Below are 15,640 nucleotides of genomic sequence, written 5' to 3' on the forward strand. Positions count from 1 at the left end.
ATGCTCATGATTCTGAACCCAGTGGTTGTTGACATCAACATATGGAGTTAAAACCTGTGACCCTCACTCTGCTGTCTTCATTCTTTCACTCATGTCTCTTTGCTGCAAACAGAAACTGAGCAGAGCAGTTACCACAGTACCACACAGTTAGCTGTTTAATCAAGGGAGCTTCACAACACTGAAGTCTGTCTCCTGTTTTCTTCTCGTATCTAACACCAGATCTGTCATGTATCACCCTCAGTAGGGAGAAGCAGTAAACCTCCAGTAAACCTCTGTATCCTTTTAGGCAAAAACCCGAGGGCATGTAACACAGTTATTTGAATCGTTAATACTCTCTCAAGTCTGAAGTATCTCTGACCTGTCTGCTGATGGTCGACACTGTCATGTTACTGAGCAATACTTTCTGCTGTTTGTGTTGAGAAATAATTTGCTTCAGATGCTCTGTGAAGAAATCACTGTCATCTGAAGGAAGTCTACTGTCAAACTCCTGTCCTCAGCCTCTCTGCTCAGAGAGCTCAGAGAGACTGTGTGATGACTGTGCGATGGGCAGAGTGGCTAACTATGATTATGTCGAATACAAATGAAAGTCAGACTGTAGTGAAACACTGACAGAGGCTTTTGTTACAGAGCATAATTCGACTCAAAAATACACACATTTGACTGCACTTCTTTCAAAGAAGAGCTGAATACTGACGCCAGAGACTGAATGACTTTGTGCTCAGGAGGTGGAAAAGAGAGAATGTGGGAGGAGGACAGAGACAGAAAGGTGAGAGGGACTCTGCTTTCATGGATGTTAACAAAATAAATGAAATAGTGAATACTGTGAGAGGCAAAGACAGTTGAGAGCAGAGAAGCTCTCAACAGCCAGTGGCAATTCAGCATCAACAGCAAACATCTCCTCTGGAAACTGTCAGAAAGAAACGACTCTCAATCACAAGTTAAACTCTTTTCTCTCAGGGACATCTCTCTTCTTCTTCATCATAGGAGGTTGATATACACAGAAACAAATACGAATGTATTTTATATACAAAATAAAGAGGAGAGAGACGGCTTTAGTGTTCATTCAGCTCATGCAGCTGTTCTGCTGTGTTAGCTGTTAACATCTCATGGTGTGTGCTTTTCAATGTCAGAAACCAAACAAACGCTTCCCTCCTTTATAACAGCTCAGGAATCACTTGTTCTCTCTTCTCAGAGCAATAAAAGAGAAAAACCCAACAGGAAATGATGAATGACTTCCTCTTATCTCCCCTCTATAGTGCTGCTGCTGCCATAGTGTCCTATTTAACACAGGGTTGTTTCTGCTTTCAGTCTCTGTACCAGTGGTTTAACTTGAGTGTGTTTGACTGAACAGGAGTGTTAGCTCAGGCAGGACTGAGGGGTCACACACAACCAGATTACACACCGATCACTACACACATCAAATAAAATCCACCCTCATAACAAGGCGGTCTATTGAAATGACCTGTTAGACTGGTGCCTCCTGCACAGGCTTCTGCACCGGCCTCCTGCCTCCTGCTAGTTTTACTCTGTCGAGTCTGTGGCAGCTTTTAAAGCAGTAACACATCAGTGTTGCTGCTCTGGCTCAGCTAAGTGTAAACCCACAGGGGATTTGTGCTGTTCTCACAGTTATATCTTCAGCATCATGGATCATCAAGATGCAGTTTCAGCACAGAGACGCTGAAAAGAACTGACTCACCGTTTGTTGCAGTAAGTGATTTGTTGTGTTTCTGTCTGATGCATACACTCAGTAATATTTACTCTTAAAAATAAAGAACAGTAACAGTCCTTTTCTTTTTACTATTTAATGGGTGAAAAGTATTTTAGACATAATTTGAAGAATTGTGAGCCGACTGACAGCTCATTTCCCTCCACTTCCTCACTAGATGATAGCTTCTCCATGGGTCATTGAGCCGTGACGATATCCAAACATCAAATATTCTCCAGGTGCTCCACATCCACAAAGAAGTCTGTCTATTTATGTTCATTCAAACTGTAATAACACCACACACATTTTGTCTTCCTCTCCCTTTTGATCTTTATGGCACTGTAAAATCCAGATACTCAAACACAGGCTTTGAAAGCAACATAAGACTGTGTGTAAAATTGTTGTTTACATTTAAACTGCAGTGTAATGTGTGATGGTAACTGTTTGCAGAAGGTGAAATCACAAAGTGTGGAAAAGAGTATTTTACATCTGATGTGTTCAAACAAAAACAAAACAGCACGACTGTGAGACCAAAGAGAAATGAGAGGAAAAGTCAGAGAGAACAGATGCAGAGGTTTCCCCAAACACCTTCTCCCCTGTTGATAAACATTTAACTATCTGATGACACATTTGACTAGTTTTCCTTTTGCTGTGATTGATGAGTGACACACACACACACACACACACACACACACACACACACACACATTATATGAGAGGCTGCTGTCAGTGATCATCCAGCTGTGTGACGTCAGGTGGGTATTAATATTCACTGCTGATGGAGGCTGCTCATCATTAGTCATCAGACAGAAAACACTGTTCAAGGCAATGGAGAGCAGTTGTTTGCATTTAGAATCATTGTTGTACATGAACCTGAGACACGGTCAGTTTTAAAAATCCCACTCACATGAATGAAAGAGCTCAGTGAAGAACTGTGTCTGTTTGTTTGAAACATTTCATTTTCAGGATTTCTTGTTGATTAAAGCTTATTTCATGCAAATGTGCGTCCTCCACAGAGTTCCCTTTGGAGATCTCAGTGAATGTGAGAGGGCTCATTGTGGACTGAATGGGTTGCAAAGACACTTCACAGACATTTCAACCAGCAGCCAGGAGACAAACACTCATCGTACGGCCTCCTCACCTCGCTGTGACACAGAGATGCAGCCCAGTTCAGCCTCAGTGCAAGAACAAATAACTCCAACCCTGCAGGGACTGAGGTGGGTTGGACGGCAACACAGAAGAACTTGTTCACTTAATAGAAATGACAGAGCCGTCATGAACACATCTGGGAGGTTTGCAAATTGCAGCATGAATATTTTAAAGCTGAAACCGCTGAGTGTCTAACTGATTTGCATCAGTGTGGAAAAAATATGTGTTTCATTTTGTAAATTACACTCACAGCTGAGAAGATACATTCACATGTAGATTTTATTTTTAAGTAAAGGTCAGAGTCAAGCAGACAGACACATGCATGTCATTCCTTGTTAAACTTTTTTTTTTGCCTTTGCACAGACATTTCTGACATTGTTGTTGTTTCATGAAGAAAAGTTTCAAATGGTTTCACAAGTTATCAGGGTGTGTGTGTTAATGTGTGAGATACGATAGTTACATGTCGAGGTGGGTTTCTGTTATGTTTCTACTTTTTTAGTGTATTTTATTTTACACTGTACATTTTTTAGATGTGTCACACACTCATGTAAACAAGGCAAATAAAAAATCTTGAGGCAACAACAGTAAGAACTTTACATTAATTTAAAGACAAATGTTATAAACCAGGACATGTATATGACTATAATAAGGATAATTACTGTGTGTGATTTATATCCAAAATAATGAGAGAAGAGAGGAGCCAAAACAACTGTTGCTTCTTTTTGTATCTGATGAAAAGAAAGAAAATAATCCCTGTGGGTAAAGAGCAGCAGTGATGTGGGACACAACCAGTGAATTCAACTAAAACTCTGCAGCTCGTTAAAAGATGAAGAAATGTGTGTAGTATCAGTCTGTCACTGATGAGCAGGTTTTTCTGATGATCTGTAACACACTGGTTCATCGTCCTCGTCCTCACAGTCCAGGACTCTGTCGCTTTAATATCCTGACAGTTAATCACAGTTTGCTGTAAACACCTGGTGTAAATCATCACTGATGAAGGGACGAGAAATTTGACAGACATTTGCAAAGGTACGTGATAAAAATATGAACTTGTTTGTTTTGAAAATAAATTCTGCCTAAAGTTAAAAACATCTTATCTCCTCTGTCTTCAGTGAGAAAGATAACATGTACTTTCACACTTTATCTGATAACTGGATTTAACAGCCTGTTAATTTGTCAAATAAACAGCAGCCCGAGTGTCAAAACTCTGCTCAGCTGCTTATCAGCCACATACACACCCTTCACACACCCTACTACTACTATTCTGCAGAGGAGGAGGGACACTGTGGAGCATACTGGAGCAACTGTACTTTGCTGGGTCTCCCTTTATTTGTCCACTAACACTCGACTAACTGTCAAGTGACTCCAGCAGTTTGCTGGTTGTGCAGCTCTCACAGCTGCATCCTGCTGCTTGGACAGAGAATGAAGAGAGACTGTTGTTATCACTGGTCATTTTATGGTGGTCTGTGAATGACACAGAAGTTTTCTGGGTCAGTCGGTGGATTGTCAGGTTAATATAAGAGATTAGTTCTGTGGAGCCTCTTCAGTGTTACTGTGACACTCACTGTCATGATCAGGCGTACAGAGAAGCTCTCCAGCAGTCCTACCTTCTGAACTTTAAATGAATATTTGATGATAAATATTAAACAGTGATGAGACTTAAGTGAGTGGATCAACTGAATACAGCTCCACTGTGGATCTGTGGTCATGAGCTCTGGGTAACAACACAAAGAATGAGACTGTAGATACAAGCAGCAAAGGCTTCCTCTGCAGGGAGTCTGGACTCACCCATAGGGAGAGGGTGAGGAGCTCAGACTCCTGCCAGTGCAGCTGTGTGAGTGTTTGTGTGCACCCGTGTGAAAATGTGGGGTCAGTCAGCCTGATAAGAGGCTTTTAGCGAGACAAGCAGCTGTTGACTCCCTGTGTCACTGAGGCAGAACAACATCACCACACTGCTGCTGATCCCATTTATCATTTTCCCTGAAGGACTCATTCACCACGTCTGCCCAGTCACACGTCTCTCACTCCGTCTCTCTCTGTCTTTCCCTCGTCTGTTGTCTCTTGCTCTCACTGGTCTTCACTCTGTGAACCTCCCACAGAGAAACACAGTGGGGAGTTCACTCACAGGGGTGACACACCTTGATCCAGCTGAGGGGGCGGCTCGCTTGTTCTGAGGGGAGGTAGAGACGATAGAGCAGCTTCTTCCAAAATGTATTTTGCTGAAGGGTTTGCTGGAAATACTGAGGTGCTGATACTGTTCACAGGAAATGAATCAGGTTCAGATGACAATATGCAGCTTTTATCATCACCTACATCACAGTTCTTCTTACTCACTGTAACGACAGCGAGTCAGTGTGTTCCTCCTCAGCATCAGACACCAAAGGCTTTCTGCATCACTCAGTTCCACTGTACATACCAGCAAATTGAAATCAAACCAGTGTGTGGCTGATGGAGCTAAGAATCTCTTTTCTTTTGTTTAAGCTGATAACTTACAGCTAGAAAGAAGTTGTGGCTTCATGTCTTTTTCTGTCCTTCCATCTTCCAAAAGTAATTTTCTCTCCTGGAGAACAGTCACTGTTGAGGCTAGTAGAAGATGGTATCTTTGTACAAACTCACTCAGAGATCTGACAGCTGTTATATATGTGTTTCAACTGGATAGGGCTTGAAATTAATGACAAATGATTATAACCAGTAAAAATAATGAAATAAAAATATGAAAAACAATTAGCATAAAGCTGATTTAGCAATTGTACAGCTAATGCATCATTCCGTCTCATTACTGCACAATCAACACATCAACATGCATAATAATACAACAATGAACTCCTGGTATAATAACAGTTTGTGCACATGTATATGGAGATTCTCTTCACTGCACAGATGGTGGTTACCATCATCAGACTGGTAGAAAAGGCAGCTGAGGAGCTGCTGTTCAGCTCCATCAGAGCTGAAGAGATGGAGAGTAGAGCAGAATTTCACACTGCAGTGATTTTACAAGAGGCCGTGCTCCTCTGTCTGTTTGCTGCTGCATCTGATGCAGACCAACAGGTTCAATGTGGCTGCTCTGATGGACCGGCTTCAAACTGAAGCAGTGCTGTCTCGTCATGGTGACTGAATCTAACTGCTGAGACAGAGCCAGTAATTACTTTGTTCATCAATATTTTACATGTAAATAAACAAAGAAAAAGTGTGAATCATAGTTGGAATATAAAGTACACATCAGCATTTATCAGCTTTTGACTGGTCTGCTGGGGACAACTGCCAGGACTGAAGTCACATGTGCTGCTTTGTGTTGTTTTCAAGTCATTTCTCCTGTGAACACATCAAGTTTCATTGAGTTTTGGTCACACTGGTAAAGACAGCTCTGCCAACCACACATCTACAGAGTTTGTTCACACATAGGAAAGCAGTGCCAACACCACTCACTGACTTCTCCCTCTAACAACTTGTCTCTTAAGAAACGTCATCCTCATCTCTCTCTCTCTCAGTGTTTGTCTTTCTTTTTCTGCTTCGTCCTCCTGAGGAGAAACTCTCACCTTTCCATCAACACCCACTCTTATGTTTTCTTCTTGTACCTGTGATCCTGTCCTTCTTGACACTGTGGATCATTTCCTCTTCCCTCTCAGTTTTAAACTCTAGCAGAGAGGTAGAGCTGTTCTCCCAGCTTCCTGTTTTAAAGACTGGGTTATTACTCATTCAGCTGTCAGTCAGAGCTGCGAGGATTCAGTGGGAGATGTGAGTGAAACCTAACATTATGGAAATGTTCAGGTACCTCCTGCATGTGGAGCAGCTCCACTGGAAAATGAAACACTATATTCTTACCATTTTAAATTAATGGTTTGTAAAGGTACTTTCTATGAGGATAGTAATGAAACTGATTAAAACACTGAACCCAGTGGTTCAGTCCTGTTCCTTCTCATAACACTGCTCACTGTATTTCCCTCTACATTCACGCTGATGAATCACTCCCTACACAATGCAGAGAAAATGAAGTGAAGGCTGAGCTGCTGGAAAGAAAAGAAGGCACCTGGTGGAGTTCAGCTTTTTGCTGCAGAGACTCCATTTTGTTTCTCTAAGGTCAAAGGTCATTCCCCTGGCACGAAAGACTGATGCAACTATAGAGATCACATTTGGAATTCAATGATCATTTATTGAAAAAAAGCATATTACTGTTAGTAATTTCAATGGCTGTGGATCCTTCACACTACACTTGACTCTTTATGAGATCTTAAAGGTTAGAATTCAATGTTGTATTTCAGTCTAAGGTTTTCCTGTCTGCACTGCCCTGAACCCAAACACTTGGCTCTGAATTGCATTTAATCTGTTGTGATTCTTCCATCACATTGAACAATTATTCCACAGTATAATCACACCACTCTCGTGAGCGCCTGTGGTGTCAATCACTGAATAAATATTCATTGTGTTCCACTTAAGAAAGAAAATAATCCTTCATTACCTGGTGTCAAACAAAACCTGTGGAGTTCAAATTTCACTTATTTTCCTCAGCAACAAGGAAAATTACCACCTTTTCACCATCGCTCAAGAAGCAGAAAAAGAATGACCTGGAGCTGATCCCCAAACTCTCACCATTTCTATTCAGAGCAGAACTGATTCAGACTCTGTTTCCACTGAGACTATACATGTGAGCACGTCTCTGTCTTTCACACAGAAACTGTGACAACTGCTGATGTAGAAAACCTCTGTCTCACAAGAAATTCAGGAGACGCTTTAACATTGTCAGAAATAAACAGTCTGACCCTGTTGAATCTGCACAGAGAACCAGGATCCAGACTCCACCGGCCTCCTCCTCCTTCTGCCTCAACAACAGTCATGTTTAGAAGCAGCAAACCAGGTTAACACTGTGAGAGCTGCTACAACAGTTCCAACATCCTGAAGAAATATTCCAGTCTGATGTAGGAAATCATGTCCATGGACAGCTGTATCCGAGACGTCACACCAACTTACTTCAACATACAGTCTGATCCACCGTGGTGCTTTATTCCAGCTTAAAGGCAACGAGGTGAGAGCAGTTCAACCAGGAGAACTGCACTGACTCGTTCATCTCCACCACAACTGTTCACATCTATTAAATGAAACTGCTTTGAAAGGAGCATTAGAATAACATCATTTATTTTCTTCATCAGGCTGATGTCTCTCCTTCTCTCTTCATCTTCCTAACCCCGACCTCTCCACTGCTGTGTGGTCTATAATAGCTCCCACTTAGACTCAATTTTAGACTGTGCATCAGGGGGTTGGGGGCAGTTTGACCACTTGTTCCATTGAGAGAAATAAAAATACTACAATGATTCTGACTGTGGAGGAGGGTGATGACAATGTTTCATGTGCACAAGCCACAACAACACAGATGAGGAGGACAGGTAGAACAAGAAGAGGAAGGAGACTTGTTCAGAAACTTGAGAGATGTTCCATCCAATGTTGATCATATTTGGAAGATATATTAATTAATTTGTACAATTTCAAGATTGTGAAATGAAGAAAATGTTCCACAATATTCAAAGCTTTCCTCTTGTTGGCCTACAGTGGTGGTGCTGCTGCTCCCTGTGACTGGACTCTCCACTCACACTCATTCTTCTCTCTGCAGAGGTTTACAGCTGCTCAACAGCTGGCAGAGCTTTCTATTGGGTCTTATTTTGCTTACCCCCCGCAGCAGGAGTGAAATCACATTTCTCAGATCTGCTGCTACATGTCTGCAGAAACCCAAAAAATAAATGTAATGTGACTCAGAGCTGAGAATAAGAAGCTTCTCTGTAGCTGCAGGGATGAGATTTAACAGGAGAATCTGACCATGTGACGTTTTACTTCAACAGTGATAATGGATGTAATGGGTGGGTTGTAGGAAGACGAAGGGAAAATATCAGAGGGTGAATGAGGTTCAGCAGCACAGCTTAGTCCCACATGGCTGAGAGCAGCAGGTTCTTACATAATGGAAAATAGAATAACAATGATATCACCTGCATGAGTTTCAGCAACGTGTGGTTTACAGCAGGAGCTCAGGTTGTGCAGGAGACTGCATAAGACATGAGGAACCATGCATCCACATTCATTAAGAGCTTCGTCATTCTGAAGACACATTTACTTACCAGGAGCATGAACAGATTACTGATTCACACAGTGTGATAACTGAGGCTCTAAAGCAACACTTTCAATCAGAATTGACTCTTCAGTTTTCTGTACTTACAGATCTACAACTCAGAGGTTTTTTCCACACAAACAGCAGAGAGCAGCGGAGCCTCTGTAATGAGGAGCAGCAGTCGGCTTCATATCACCAATATTTTGTTCGTTACCCTTCAGACAGAAGCAGGTTGTGAGTGAAACAAGTTCACTGAGGTTCACGTTCACTGTTACAAAACTAACCTCAGTGGTGCTGATGCAGACTTTCTGCTCCAGATGGGCCTCACAGATGCTCTTCTGATTTATGTCACTACAACAAGAGACCGTTTACCTTGCTGTTGTACAAAACAGAATAATACAAATACACTACCTGAGTCATCCAGCTGGTTATTCAGAGTCTGCTCAGTAGTCCTTTAAAAGACAGAAAGAAATCTGGAGAGGAGATTTCATGAAAAGTGCATCACAAGCACCTGCAGTTAAATGTGTTGACCAAACTTTTCAGGAGGGAGGTTTCAGTTTGTTCATGTTTTTGTGCGCTTGAGGAAACTGTTTCAGTTCTTCAGATTTCTCCCTGTGGATATCTGAATTTCACCTTTTGAAATGAGGAATCTTATCTTTCATTGCAGGGGTCAATTATTGTTCTCGGTCTGCATGATTCCTTTCAATGGACATGGTCCGAATTTAACATAGTGACCTTCAGCTTTGTGTCCCCTCACAACTGTCTCAGATCAAATTGTTCAAAAATAAAGTATATTATTTACAATATTTATTAAATAACATACATCCATGATAACTGATCAACTTTTGTAGAAATCTAACTCATAGTTTGGTTTTGACATGTGGATCTGAAAGTGTTTCCCTTTGCTTTACATGACACGGTAGATTCAGTGGCCTTGAACTGGGCAAAGCTCTCAACATGAGAAAGACTTTGTAAATACAGGGATTACTGCAGCCAGAGCTTAACACAGCCATGTCTGACAGTGGAAGTACGCGGCGGTTTTGTTTTGTTGAATGTCAACTACAAACTATCTTTTAAAGGAAGTGACATCACAAAGAGATGAGCTGTAAACAGCTGTGAGAGATGTGACAGCTGCTTGTTGGTGGGCAGTCAGATACATCACCACCATCATCATCATCATCATCATCAGCAGATATTGAGTGAGACAGGTTAAACAGACCATCATGATACTGACAAAAACAGTGCCATCACCTCTGTCTCATACTGGATATTATTCTATGAGAACTGAAACCTGAATGATGTTTTTCATACATTTTCATCAAAACAAATATCAGCTGGTGCAGAATTGAACAACTAAATAAAATGACCCAATAATATCTGAGCTTTAACTGAAGAAAAACAATATAATGAGAAACCAAACCCAGTCCAGGCCCTGCTGAGCCCCCAGCACTTTAGGCACATGAGCTCATTGTTATTAGGACGATCATTTCAAGAGGACAATATTAAGCTCTAATGAGATTTTCTAACAGAGACCATAGGGAGAGCATTAGCTGAAGCTTCACTTCATGATTTACAAATGCAGAGCAGAAGAGAAAAATATAATCCTGCCTGAGTTGATTAAAAACTATTTTCTCTTTGTGAGGATGTGATAAACAGATGTTCAGCCAATCAGCTTTCACGCTGACTGGAGAGGTTTGTCCTAATGCAGTGAAGCTTTAGAGAAGATTGTGTTTTGTAATCAACTATATTAGTTATAAAGATGCCCAGTTGACTGCACAAAGTAAAAGCTTGTATAAAATGATAGAACAGATACAAACATCCTCTTTTGTGTTGCAGAGAGTGGAGCATGGGATGCTGACATGCTGAGAACTGTTTAATCCAGTTTTATGGATTTCTCTATCTCATTGAACTGCTCTGTGAAGTGGCTGTGATGGCAGCTGGAGGGAAACCATGGCCGCTGAGGAGGAAACATGCTGATATGTGGGAAGTGAATTTTAAAATATGAAACATGACAGAAGCAAAACTAAATACAGGTTCCAGTCAGACACAGAAAGAACATATTGGACAGGAAGGAAATGTTTCTGTCTGAAGTTTAAAGCTGAAGATGATTATAGATTATTATAGATCTAACTATGAGCTCTGTGTCACCTGCTATTTCTTCTTCCAAAGGAGCTGGACTGGAGTGGATTTGACCATTTCTTCCATTGTTTTCTCTCCTCCTCTCTCCTCTCCATCAACCAAGTCTATTACCAGCCTTCTCTGCCAGCTGTTGACATGTTGGCTGAGAGCTAACTGTCCTCCACAGAGCCTGCACTAAAAGCTGTGTGTGTCTCAGTGGTGTGTGGACACACTCAGGCCTGCTGCACTGACTCTTCATGTTTAACCTGTACCTCCTCAATATCCCATCATCCTTCATTCAAATGTCGTTTTGTTTTTGTTTTGCCCGAATATAAAACGGTAATTAAACCTAAAATCTAAAAATAGCAGCAGAGGGGAAAAAAAGGAAAAAGCCATCATGTTGTGTGCTTCCATCACTTCTGACTCTCTCAGTCTTTCAACAAATTTTGACTTTTATAATTAACATTTCAACCACTTATATGGCCTTTAGTATATCTACATAGAATATCAGCTCAGTGAGTGAGGCACTCTATTTTTTGTCTGTTGTGTGAATCTACTGCTGAAATCAAAATTGAACTGCTTCACTCAGATTGTCTTGTGTAACAGACTCAAACTAAATACTGTTAAAAGCTGCACAGTAATAAATGAAAAATAAATGAGCAGATTTGCTCTGTGCTTTGGCCTCAACCACATTTTGTTTCTGTGGGAATTTCACTGTGCTTAATGGATGACTGCTTCTGAGTATTATCCAGTAGCTTCAATAATTACATTTATTCAAATCACTGAAATTAGTATCTTTGCTATTCCCATGATGAGATTTCCATCCCAAACGTTCTCTTTAATACACAATTATGCATATTTGTCCACAAATTGTGCAGAGCTTGCAGAACAGAAACAACCTGCAGCCTGAGACCTCAGATGGATATAAATGAGCAGAAAGACAGAAGAAAAGCCACAAAACCTCACAAACCTCACATCATTCTACAATAAATGTAGGAGTTTCAATAAGACAGGGAAGGAAATCCAGTCAAAAAAATTCTGTTTCCAACTGTTTAATCTGAGAATAGATGTTTGGATTTATGGTCATTTGTTTTAATTAAGGCTTTGGAATATTGTATCTCACTGATTTCCAGATGTGAAGCAGATGTGTGTAAAATACCAACACAAAACTGAATATTTAACTTGCTGCCAGACATCAGACTCATTGGAGTGAATAGTGACTGACATTACGATCTACCCTCCTGTAAAAACCTTATGATAGAATAATAAATAATAACAACATTTAATTCTGCATGTTTTAATATCAAAGACGTGATGAAGTGTGGAGGACTCGTCCTCCCTGGTGAACTGATGTATAAATGCTCATTGAGCCCTGGAGTGGCTACATGAGAGAGAGAGAGATGAAACAAGCAGCTAATGTGAAGCTAAATATTCACAGGAAGCCAAATGCTTTCAGGTCTTTTTTGAATATAATATTCCCTGGTCCAGTGTTACTATCTGTCTTTTTTTCTCTTTGTATAAGTCACAGTGATAAAAGTCGACCCTCACTTTTTTCTCTCCATCATCTCTTTTACATTCTGTCTGTGGCCAGTCCTCTGACTTTGACCAATTCTAATAAACATTGATTTAGTTTTAGTTGGGACCAAGGTCTCAGTTTTAATCTTGCTGTCGTCTTTATTGATTTGAAAAAGCCACAGATTAAAAAAAAAAAAAAAAAAACGATATTCCAACAAATGGGAGAGACTGTGGATGATTACCATTCAGACTGTCTGTTTGTTCTGCTCTCATCTGCTCTGACCAGCAGCTCATTCAACAGTGTGAGAGCTGTGGTGAGTACACACAAGACTGTCAACAGCAAATCAGACAGGGAAAAGTTTTAAAACCTCAAGTCTGTTACCATGGAAACTAAAATCATTATGAAACAAATCAGCTATTTCATATCATTCATCTCCACATACTCACATACACATTCAAACTGTGTCTCCTTCATCAGCCTCAGAAGATCCCACTCTGACTTCCTCCTCCTCTGCTTGTTGACATTCTTCACCTTCCTTCTCTCCACTCTTCCTTTCTCCAAATGATATTTTGTTGTTACAAAATCATTTTATTCAAATGCCTTCATAAATATGTATAGTGAGGTATGAGCGAGGCCAGTGGAGGTTTTCTGCCTCCACCTTTCTGTTTGTTGTAATTATACAACTGAATGACAGATGGATATGAGAGAAACAGAGAGAGGAAGTGAGAGAGATAACACTGAATGATTTCTTTGCATCCACATGAATCAGCCAAATAGATGTCCCAGACCTTTGTTGTCATGGTTACAATAATACACACACAGTTAAGGTTAGAGCAAAGTCAGTTTGGTTAGGTTTAAACACACACAAAAACTATTTGGTTCAGGGAAAGATCGTGGTTTGGGATAAAATCAGTGTTTCATTCAGGTTACAGCACCTTTGTCGTCATGTTTACAAAAATAAACGAGCTTAAGGTTGTGGATCAGGGATAAAAGAAGACAGGAAATGAGACAGGAAATGAAAAGTGGTCTTCTGTGTTTAAGTCCATTGTTTTGTCGACCCATCCATCCTCCCTGAGCTCCTCCTCACATGCACTTTGCAGCAGGACCATGACCCTAAACATCAGAGTAAATCTACCACAGAACGACTTCAAATGCAGGAAATCAGCTGTTGGAGTCAGAGCCCAGACTATAGCCCAAAGACAAGAGACGCTCAGCCAAGGCTCACCTGTCCATCACACCTGTTCTCAACCATCTCGCCAGCTGCCGCAGGACCCGCCTCCTCAGCTGCAGCTCGCTGGCTCATCAGTCTCCCAGTGCTCAGCCTGTCCATCAGCACTTTGTCACACTTTCACTTTTCTGTCGTTCCTCTACTTTGCCTGTTTACCAGCCTTTTCCATCCGACCATGTGTTTCTCTGCTGCCTCTCTCTTTTTAAGCTGCCTCACTGTCTTCACCTGCGGATGAGGGCACACATCTATAACCGGTAAGTAAAGTCTCAATTAACTGTATTTATTGTGCCTCTCTTGCTTTCTCTTTGTTTTGCGCTCAAAACAAACAATTTCTCTACAATGGAGAACATATGCAGGAATGGCACCGTTGTCTGAAGTGTTCACACATTTGTTACAACATCACACAGTGACAGAAAACATATGAAGCTTCCATATCACAGGTTGAGTCTGCTCCAGGTGTTACACAAATACCACAACACCTCTGATCCATTCATGTTGCAGAAAAGTTAGAAATGCTTGATAAAAGCTGGAACTTGTTGTCGTGTTGACTTGTTAAGGTGGAGTTTGTTCTTCAAAACTATTGCCATGCAAAATCACATCCACTCAGTAACAGTGACATTGCTTTTTTGTTTTTTTACAGGCTACTGATGAGTCAGAGCATCAATTGTATTCAGTTCAGTTCAGTCCTTTGGGGTCAGAACTGTGAACGGATTGAGAGCAGAATTAAACATTAAAATCATTGTTTTATTTTCTCTGGCAGTGATGTGAGTGGACTGAATGATCATAATGATCATGTTTGCATCAGACCCTCAGTCTCTCCATACAGATTAGCAGGCACAACTGTCAGCATGTTTAATAAGAGGAGAGGGTGTGTTGCTGTGATCTTACTGGATCACTGCTTCATTCCATCACACAAACACACTCAGTGTGTAGAGCTGCTGCTGCTGCTGCTGCTGCTGCTCTACCACTGTTTACCTTTGAAGAAATGCAGCATGAAATTAGCAGAAGTGGAGCCACTGAATCAGACCATTAGTCAGAATTAACCCCCTGACAGGCTTGAGGGGGGAAACACTCTACATAAGAGGTCTACACTAATGTATAAAAACAAACACGGAGGTACTGATTCAGAGATCAGTGTGTTCCAGTGTCACTGATATTAACTTTATTTGCTTCAGATGGAACTGATTTTCCATTTTACTTCTTAAAGAAATCTGATCATATGAGTGCAGCATAACTTAAAAAAAACATGATGTTTCAATGAATGGTTATTATTTGATACAATTTCTAGTGAAAATGAGAAACGGACTGAGGTTAAATGAGGTTTTCCCACAGAGAAACACTTTAGTCTCACATGGTTGTGAGCAGTGGGTCCTGATATCATAGGTGAGACATGGTCTCACCTGGTGGGAGTTTCTGCAACAGTGATATTAATAATGGAGGATTTCAGGGGCTGTGGGCTGTGTGGGCAACTACAGAGGCCCCAGAGAAGCATGCAGGGCATCCCATAATTCATTAGGTCATCTTAGTCCTGAGGTTACAGTGGATTTCATGTTGCTTTGTTCATTTATTAATTACAAACACACAACCTTATATTTATAGAATTAACTGTAACTTTAAAGGCACAAACTGTGATTATTTGACAATATAAATTTGAGGAACAGTCACACATGTTTTCTTAATTCAAATCAGAAACATTATTTTACTGGAAAACTTCCAGCTGTGATGGAGAAGTCTGACCACGAACAAAGAGACACACAAACATGAGCCTCAGAGCCTGGAGGAATAAAGTAATGGGATTTAGAAACCGAACCAAACCCAGTCCAGGACCGGCCG

The 15,640-nt window shown here is 40.9% G+C and overlaps 1 protein-coding gene and 1 long non-coding RNA gene across 2 annotated transcripts in view; one reads left to right on the forward strand and one right to left on the reverse strand.

Annotated features, from left to right (window-relative positions):
- lsamp (limbic system associated membrane protein) overlaps nt 1-15,640 on the reverse strand; it is a 509,337-nt gene that overhangs the window by 432,295 nt on the left and 61,402 nt on the right. The gene's annotated exons all lie outside the window — the stretch shown is intronic.
- Nucleotides 1,577-15,414, forward strand: LOC139614356 (uncharacterized). The gene is made up of 5 exons (XR_011687026.1): nt 1,577-1,707; nt 1,884-1,944; nt 2,722-7,874; nt 7,999-14,061; nt 14,448-15,414. It is a non-coding gene; the product is annotated as an uncharacterized lncRNA (long non-coding RNA).

Source organism: Trachinotus anak, unplaced genomic scaffold, assembly GCF_046630095.1.
Source record: "Trachinotus anak isolate AG129_WGS33_773 ecotype Australia unplaced genomic scaffold, CSIRO_AGI_Tana_v1 ptg000034l, whole genome shotgun sequence".
Taxonomy (NCBI): domain Eukaryota; kingdom Metazoa; phylum Chordata; class Actinopteri; order Carangiformes; family Carangidae; genus Trachinotus; species Trachinotus anak.